Source organism: Rattus norvegicus, chromosome X (assembly GCF_021556685.1).
Source record: "Rattus norvegicus strain SHRSP/BbbUtx chromosome X, alternate assembly SHRSP_T2T, whole genome shotgun sequence".
Lineage (NCBI taxonomy): Eukaryota > Metazoa > Chordata > Mammalia > Rodentia > Muridae > Rattus > Rattus norvegicus.
Genome location: NC_141554.1, coordinates 128497515 through 128507164, shown reverse-complemented (window position 1 = coordinate 128507164; position 9650 = coordinate 128497515). Strand labels below are relative to the sequence as shown.

General features: G+C 42.7%; 1 long non-coding RNA gene across 1 annotated transcript; it reads right to left on the bottom strand.

Moving 5' to 3' along the window:
• Positions 1–2742: 2742 nt before the first annotated feature.
• LOC147998358 (uncharacterized) lies at positions 2743–7814 on the bottom strand. The gene is made up of 2 exons (XR_015647039.1): positions 6156–7814; positions 2743–5083 (listed from the first exon to the last, which is right to left on the bottom strand). It is a non-coding gene; the product is annotated as an uncharacterized LOC147998358 (long non-coding RNA).
• Between the last annotated feature and the right edge of the window lie 1836 nt (positions 7815–9650).

Sequence of the window (9650 nt, the reverse complement as noted above, 5' to 3'; positions counted from 1 at the left end):
CGGATATTTATAGAACATTCTATCCTAAAGCAAAAGGATATACCTTCTTCTCAGCTCCTCGTGGTACTTTCTCCAAAACTGACCATATAGTTGGTCAAAAAACGGGCCTCAACAGGTACAGAAAGATAGAAATAATCCCATGCGTGCTATCAGACCACCACGGCCTAAAACTGGTCTTCAATAACAATAAGGGAAGAATGCCCACATATACGTGGAAATTGAACAATGCTCTACTCAATGATAACCTAGTCAAAGAAGAAATAAAGAAAGAAATTAAAAAACTTTTTAGAATTTAATGAAAATGAAGGTACAACATACCCAAACTTATGGGACACAATGAAAGCTGTGCTAAGAGGAAAACTCATAGCGCTGAGTGCCTGCAGAAAGAAACAGGAAAGAGCATATGTCAGCAGCTTGACAGCACACCTAAAAGCTCTAGAGCAAAAAGAAGCAAATTCACACAGGAGGAGTAGAGGGCAGGAAATAATCAAACTCAGAGCTGAAATCAACCAAGTAGAAACAAAAAGGATCATAGAAAGAATCAACAGAACCAAAAGTTGGTTCTTTGAGAAAATCAACAAGATAGATAAACCCTTAGCCAGACTAATGAGAGGACAAAGAGAGTGTGTCCAAATTAACAAAATCAGAAATGAAAAGGGAGACATAACTACAGATTCAGAGGAAATTCAAAAAATCATCAGATCTTAGTATAAAAGCCTATATTCAATAAAACTTGAAAATCTACAGGAAATGGACAATTTCCTAGACAGATACCAGGTACCGAAGTTAAATCAGGAACAGATAAACCAGTTAAACAACCCCATAACTCCTAAGGAAATAGAAGCAGTCATTAAAGGTCTCCCAACCAAAAAGAGCCCAGGTCCAGACGGGTTTAGTGCAGAATTCTATCAAACATTCATAAAAAACATCATACCAATATTATCCAAACTATTCCACAAAATTGAAACAGATGGAGCACTACCGAATTCCTTCTATGAAGCCACAATTACTCTTATACCTAAACCACACAAAGACACAACAAAGAAAGAGAACTTCAGACCAATTTCCCTTATGAATATCGACCCAAAAATACTCAATAAAATTCTGGCAAACCGAATCCAAGAGCACATCAAAACAATCATCCACCATGATCAAGTAGGCTTCATCCCAGGCATGCAGGGATGGTTTAATATACGGAAAACCATCAAAGTGACACATTATATAAACAAACTGAAAGAACAAGACCACATGATCATTTCATTAGATGCTGAGAAAGCATTTGACAAAATTCAACACCCCTTCATGATAAAAGTCCTGGAAAGAATAGGAATTCAAGGCCCATACCTAAACATAGTAAAAGCCATATACAGCAAACCAGTTGCTAACATTAAACTAAATGGAGAGAAACTTGAAGCAATCCCACTAAAATCAGGGACTAGACGAGGCTGCCCACTCTCTCCCTACTTATTCAATATAGTTCTTGAAGTTCTAGCCAGAGCAATCAGACAACAAAAGGAGGTCAAGGGGATACAGATCGGAAAATAAGAAGTCAAAATATCACTATTTGCAGATGATATGATAGTTTATTTAAGTGATCCCAGAAGTTCCACCAGAGAACTACTAAAGCTGATAAACAACTTCAGCAAAGTGGCTGGGTATAAAATTAACTCAAATAAATCAGTAGCCTTCCCCTACACAAAAGAGAAACAAGCCGAGAAAGAAATTAGGGAAACGACACCCTTCATAATAGATCCAAATAATATAAAGTACCTCGGTGTGACTTTAACCAAGCAAGTAAAAGATCTGTACAATAAGAACTTCAAGACACTGAAGAAAGAAATTGAAGAAGACCTCAGAAGATGGAAAGATCTCCCATGCTCATGGATTGGCAGGATTAATATAGTAAAAATGGCCATTTTACCTAAAGCGATCTACAGATTCAATGCAATCCCCATCAAAATACCAATCCAATTCTTCAAAGAGTTAGACAGAACAATTTGTAAATTCATCTGGAATAACAAAAAACCCAGGATAGCTAAAACTATCCTCAACAATAAAAGGACTTCAGGGGGAATCACTATCCCTGAACTCAAGCAGTATTACAGAGCAATAGTGATAAAAACTGCATGGTATTGGTGCAGAGACAGACAGATAGACCAATGGAATAGAATTGAAGACCCAGAAATGAACCCACACACCTATGGTCACTTGATTTTTGACAAAGGAGCCAAAACCATCCAATGGAAAAAAGATAGCATTTTCAGCAAATGGTGCTGGTTCAACTGGAGGTCAACATGTAGAAGAATGCAGATTGATCCATGCTTATCACCCTGTACAAAGCTTAAGTCCAAGTGGATCAAGGACCTCGACATCAAACCAGACACACTCAAACTAATAGAAGAAAAACTAGGGAAGCATCTGGAACACATGGGTACTGGAAAAAATTTCCTGAACAAAACACCAACGGCTTATGCTCTAAGATCAAGAATCGACAAATGGGATCTCATAAAACTGCAAAGCTTCTGTAAGGCAAAGGACACTGTGGTTAGGACAAAACGGCAACCAACAGATTGGGAAAATATCTTTACCAATCCTACAACAGATAGGGGCCTTATATCCAAAATATACAAATTACTCAAGAAGTTAGACCGCAGGGAGACAAATTGTAAGACTCTCAGAGAGAATCTTCCCTCAGGAGGGAGATCCTCAAGCCCAATGACCAGACCGAGTCCACAGGCTGCAATCTGCAAGAGGATTTTTATTGATCAGGATACACAGATATCTGTGGGCGTCCCAGTCAATTTGGAAGACTGGCGTGCCTAACAGAGCCAGGGATGGGTTTTTATAGTGTATTGGGAGCAGAAGCAGGCTTACAGAAGCAGAAGCATGGTTACAGGGATGTGATTGGTGGAGTAAATGAGGCATACGTGTACATCACCTATTTTGGCTATAATCATAACAATGAGTTAGCAAAAAGCACATGGTGGTCAGGGCTTCTGGGGGCTCAGGGACTGTTTCTTTTTCCTGTCAGGTGGCCCATGGAGCAATGCCCATGATTTAGTCTGGTTTCTGCATTTTGTTTTCTTTTCTGTCTGTTTCGTCTAAATGATGGGTCAGCTTGTCCCACATATCTAAAAACTTACTTTTTACTTCTATGGTTGAGGGCCTTGGGCTTGTACAATTCCCTTTCTGGGAGGGGGTCTTTCATTCCCCCATTTTCTTTTTGTCCTTGAGTGGAATCTTCCACTCAACTTGGTTAAGGTACCTCTGTTTTTTTTTTTTTGTTGTTGTTGTTGTTTTACCATCTGATACTGTTGTCTCAGCACAAAAGTTTGAATGACTGAAAGTCTGTATCTCTTACTATTCCTGTCTGATCTGCATAGAAACAACATTCTTCTTTTAGTGTAGCACACAGACTCTTTCTTTAAGGAATATCAGGTCTAATCTTTTCCTATTTTGAAGGACTAGCTCTGAGAGGGAGGTTAGGTGTTCTTGGAGGTCAGCTAAAAAGTCTTTTTTTACTTTTTATATCTGAGTCAATGGCAGTTCTGAATTCTCTATAAGACTTGCATTGTAGGGCAACAGCAGATGTCCTTGTGCTGCCCTTGTAGCACCTGGATAACCTTAAATAATTCTCAACTCTCTTTTGTGTCTTATTAAGTCTTTAGCATCAGGATTCTAATCTGGACACTATCTGAACCTATACAAGGTCTTTTAGAACTTTTAAACTTATACAGATTGTGATCCCTGAGGTACAGTCCCAAGAAGTGTTAGGAGTACTAACATATGTAATATTACATCATTTGCAATAAAAATCAAGCCTATCCTTACACCTATTCCGAGGGAACCCAGGGCAAACAGGCAAACATGAGATTCTTGTTTCTAAAACACACTCCTCAAGTGAGCATTATAGCAACCTCCTAGTCACTTAAGTCTAGGGAGCTTTTTGAAGATCTGAGTGTCCCTCTAGGTCCCAGCTCTCAGCCCCAACAGCTAGTACGCTGCTGGTGAGGGCTGAGACTTGATGGCTGTCAGGGTGGTCAGCAGCACCAGGTACGGTCCTTTCCAGTGAGGCTCGAGTGTCTGGGTTCAATGTAGCTGTAGTCTCTAACCTGGAACTGATGACATGTCTCAGGGGTCCCCGGGGCATAGGCTGCTGTCAGCTGTGAGCAGATTTCTTTCTGTATCACCTGTAGGTCTTTTAGCCTGGCATACAAATCATTATTACTATGACATGTTGGTTCAGTAACATCATCTAATATAGTCAGGGGAGCTGAGGCCCCATATAAGATCTCAAAGGGGGTAAAGCTGAATCTGGAAGGGGTATTTCTTGCTCTGAAGAGAGCAAGAGGGAAGGAGTGTCACCCAGTCTACGCCAGTCTCCATGGTCAATTTGGTCAGGGTCTCTTTTAGAGTTTTATTTATTTACTTTACCTGTCCTGAACTTTGAGGTCTGTAAATACAACGTAATTTTCAATCAACCTCTAAATACTTGGCCACACCCTGGCTTACCTTGGCAACGAAAGTAGGGCTGTTGTCTGACAAGATTACCTTGGGCATTCCAAATCGGGGGAAGATTTCTTCCAGTATCTTCTTGATGACTATTGAGGCCGTCTCTTGCTTGGTAGGGAAAGCTTCTACCTATTCCTGAAAAGATATCTATAAACACTAGGAGACATTTGAAATCATATTTTCCTGGTTTTATCTGTGTGAAGTCCACTTCTCAGTAGGATCCAGGTTGTTCCCCACGGAGCCTCCTACCAGAGTCAACTTTCCTGAAAACAGTTACCTTTTGGCATGGTATACATCAGTGCAATATCTGTTCCATGAGATACTTGAGACCTGTGACATAATATTTAGTTTTTGAAAACGTCTGGATGAGTTTGCTTACCCCTAAGTGAGTCCATTGATGTATTTGTTTTACCATGGCCTCTGCCTGTAAAAATTGTAGCAGGATCTTCTTTCTCGTTGAGGTGTACCAGAGTCTCTTCCTCGGCCTGGCTGGGTCATGGAGGGCCCTTAACAGAGCCAGAATCTCTTTTTTTCTTGCCCTCAGATGTCAGCAGGCCCCTCTGCTGATGGGCTGTAGCAAAGGCATACGTGCTGTCCACATAGATGTTAAGTCTCTTTCTCAGCTCAAGGGCTTTGGTGAGGGGAGCAAGTTCTCTGAGTAGAGGTGCCTTCTGGTAGGGCCTGAGCACAAATGACTCTGTTTCCATCTACCACTGTTGTCCCAGCCCATCTTTTTCCTATGAACCAGATGACATCTACCCCCTCTGCTGGATGATCAGTCAGATCTTTATGCCACTCCTGTGCTTTAGTGAGCTCCTGCTGACAGTCATGAAGGGGGGGTGTCTAGGTCAGGGTCCGGGAGCAGGGTTGCAGGGTTTAGACTCGTAGGGGCAGTCTGGAATCATAAGGAATAAGTGGGATACCTGGCCCACGCCAAGCTCCACCGTTCTTCGGGTAGTCCATGAGTATCATTTGTTGTCGGTAGTCCCCTGTACTCAAAGTCTTTTGCTGGACACTAGCCCATTTGGGCGTAGGAGCACAGAGTGTTGGGCCCCCGTATTCACAAAACAACTGGGCAGTCTTCCCTTCTATCTTAGCACATAGCCAGCACTCTAGGACCAAGAGGCTTGCCTTCCGGGCTGCTGGAGAGGCCCCTCTTGTTCTTTCTGGGGCAGTCCCTGACCCAGTGTCCTTTTTCCTTGTGATAGGCACACTGATCTTTAGCTAGGAATTCTCTTCTGTTGCCAGGTACTGTCTTCCTAGGTTCCCTAACTACTGTGGCCAGTATATATTCCTCTCCTGTCTTTTATCCCTCTTTTAGCTCTCTAGCTTCTTCCTTTTGTCTCTTTTCTTCCTTAGCTTCCTGCTCTTTTTACCTTCTTTCCTCTTCCTCTTCCTCAGTCTCTCATATCTTCTGCATCTTCCTCTACAGCTATTAGATGCTGTCCACTTATGTAACCACACTTCAACTTTACTTTCTCTGCAACTTACACTAACTCTCAGCAACTTAGCTTAACCCTTCAAATTTGTGTAACTTTCTCTCTTTATATCTTTTTCTTATCTTAGCCAGATTGGTGGGGCATTTTCCAGCCCCTCGGAGACCCACCCTTGGAGCCTGGGGGCAGACCTGGAGCACTCCCTACCTTCAGGGGTATTCAAGTCAACAGTCAGGAGTGAGGGTCTTCCATCCATGTCTGGAACATTCTTTCTGGCCTCCAGTAGGATTCCTTCTTTCCTCAGTGGTAAAGAAGACCTGTAACAGTTACTAACAAGCATCTCAAATGGGATGTGAGAAAACAAGAGAATCTTGAGAATAGAGGTCCACTGAAGAGGACAAATAGCATTTAGTCACACAGCTAAACCAGGAAGACTTTTGGGACAAAAAGGCCATTGTAAAAATAAGCACAAGCTTTGTGTCTGTGAAACAGAACGGCAAGCAGAGAGGGAGCTGATCTGTTACCGACTATCTCTCTGGACTTAAGAACTAATAACAAAAGGATGGAGAGATGGTTAGGACCTGGGTGCTAGATGCCAAGTGGCTGACATAAGAATTGTACACCTATTCACCTGGGACTTTCAGGACCTCAGTAGCAGCCCTTTACCAAACTGTCTCAGTGGGCTAAAGGCCCATGGAAAAGAAAACATTAATCCTGACCTTGGTCACAGCCAAAGCCTGAATTCTAAATTTTGACTGGCAAAACAAAGTTCTTCACAGTTTGTTGCAGATTCCCTTCGAAACTATCTCAGGGGCTTCTCTGTCCCCCAACCTGGGGCATTTTGACCACAGGGGCAGGAACTGGCTGCTGAGGGGATAGGATCAAAGGCACTCTCCATGTCAATGATGACTAACAGGGAAGGTTACTTAATGTTGGAGATCAACTCCTCTCTTGGAATAGGGCCAGCAGATAAGGCAGGCTCCCTTAAAGAACTTCTCTTAATGAACACTCTCCTTCTGTGAGCAAGTGTTGAAGGTCTGGTCACTGAAGGCAGCAACTGGAATTATTTTTTTTTCAGGGCCAAAAGTCTCATAAAACAACCACTAACTCTACGCTATCTTCTTGTTGTCAAATCCGGCCGGCCTCATCACCTTGAAACTCCTCTTACGCTGACTTGGCCTGAGCTGCGCCACTGCCCACGCGCAGCCTGCAGCTTGCTAGCAGGCCTGCATGCTTGTCACCCTCAGCCCCTATATTTTCCTACTCTGTGCTGTCCCTTCCTTAGAAGCTGTGAATGTTTAAGCAACAGGGAGAAGTTTTCTTCAGGATCTAAGGTAAAGCTTTCAGGCTCTTGTTAATACCTGCTTCAGACAGGGTCACTCACTAACCTGGAGTTCTTCATACACAACTGTAAACAGCAGCTAGACTGGACAAGGGGAGCAAAGGGAGGGGCATCTCTCCTTGGGGAGGAGGCTAAGAGAGAAAGATAAAACTCCCTGGCAGAAAACAATTTTTCTCAAGCAAATTATTTCCAAGTTAAGCACCAAGAGGACCAAGTAAAACTCCTTGACAAACAAAGCAAACAGTTTCATGATTTTAAACACAGTCGTCAGTCCAAGATTTTAAACACAGTCGTCTGTCCAAAGTCCAAAAACGAAACAAAAGCCAAAAAGACACTCGACAATACCACAGAAAACAAACCAGACAAACAAAACCAAGACAAAGCATCCTATAACCAATTTCCACAGATATTCAAAGAAAATTAGGACACAAAGAAGACAAACAATTTCAACAGTCAAACAAGCAACAGACAGACGCACCGCGCGGCTTCGGTGTCAAACTGAAACCAAAAATTCAGACAGAGGCGACGAGGGTCTGGATCCTTCGGCAGATCCGGCTCTCTCCTCTCTCCTCCAACCCAAAACCATGTATCCTTCCGATACGGGCTGAGCCCCGAAAAACCAGGCTCCAAACACACTTTGCAGTTAGGACAAATCGGCAACCAACAGATTGGGAAAAGATCTTTACCAATCCTACAACAGATAGGGGCCTTATATCCAAAATATACAAAGAACTCAAGAAGTTAGACCGCAGGGAGACAAATAACCCTGTTAAAAAATGGGGTTCAGAGCTAAACAAAGAATTCACAGCTGAGGAATGCCGAATGGCTGAGAAACACCTAAAGAAATGTTCAACATGTTTAGTCATAAGGGAAATGCAAATCAAAACAACCCTGAGATTTCACCTCACACAAGTGAGAATGGCTAAGATCAAAAACTCAGGTGACAGCAGATGCTGGTGAGGATGCGGAGAAAGAGGAACACTCCTCCATTGTTGGTGGGATTGCAGACTGGTACAACCATTCTGGAAATCAGTCTGGAGGTTCCTCAGAAAATTGGACATTGAACTGCCTGAGGATCCAGCTATACCTCTCTTGGGCATATACCCAAAAGATGCCCCAACATATAAAAAAGACACGTGCTCCACTATGTTCATCGCAGCCTTATTTATAATAGCCAGAAGCTAGAAAGAACCCAGATGCCCTTCAACAGAGGAATGGATACAGAAAATGTGGTACATCTACACAATGGAATATTACTCAGCTATCAAAACAATGACTTTATGAAATTCATAGACAAATGGTTGGAACTGGGAAATATCATCCTGAGTGAGCTAACCCAATCACAGAAAGACATACATGGTATGCACTCACTGATAAGTGGCTATTAACCCAAATGCTTGAATTACCCTAGATGCCTAGAACAAATGAAACTCAAGACAGATGATCAAAATGTGAATGCTTCACTCCTTCTTTAAAAGGGGAACAAGAATACCCTTGGCAGGGAAGAGAGAGGCAAAGATTAAAACAGAGACTGAAGGAACACCCATTCAGAGCCTGCCCCACATGTGGCCCATACATATACAGCCACCCAATTAGACAAGATGGATGAAGCAAAGAAGGGCAGGCCGACAGGAGCCGATGTAGATCGCTCCTGAGAGACACAGCCAGAATACATCAAATACAGAGGCGAATGCCAGCAGCAAACCACTGAACTGAGAATAGGACCCCCGTTGAAGGAATCAGAGAAAGAACTGGAAGAGCTTGAAGGGGCTCGAGACCCCATATGTACAACAATGCCAAGCAACCAGAGCTTCCAGGGACTAAGCCACTACCTAAAGTCTATACATGGAATGACCCTGGACTCTGACCTCATAGGTAGCAATGAATATACTAGTAAGAGCACCAGTGGAAGGGGAAGCCCTGGGTCCTGCTAAGACTGAACCCCCAGTGAACTAGACTATGGGGGGAGGGCGGCAATGGGGGGAGGGTTGGGAGGGGAACACCCATAATGAAGGGGAGGGGGAGGGGGATGTTTGCCCGGAAACCGGGAAAGGGAATAACACTCGAAATGTATATAAGAAATACTCAAGTTAATTAAAAAAAAAAAAGAATCTTGTACAATGTGTTTTTATCCCATTCACCCTTCTATGTTGTTCCATATCCCATTTACCTTTCCACTCTACTTTGAGACTTTTGCTTTGATAGTTTGATTGTTTTGTTTTCCCCCATCAAGGGCAATATATGTTGCCAAATAGTGGATGTACTGCTTTCCACTGGAACATAAGTGATTACCAGGGGCTAAACTGTTAAGGGAAAACTGTCTCTACTTCTCTTGTAATATAACAGTTAATAGCTCCACA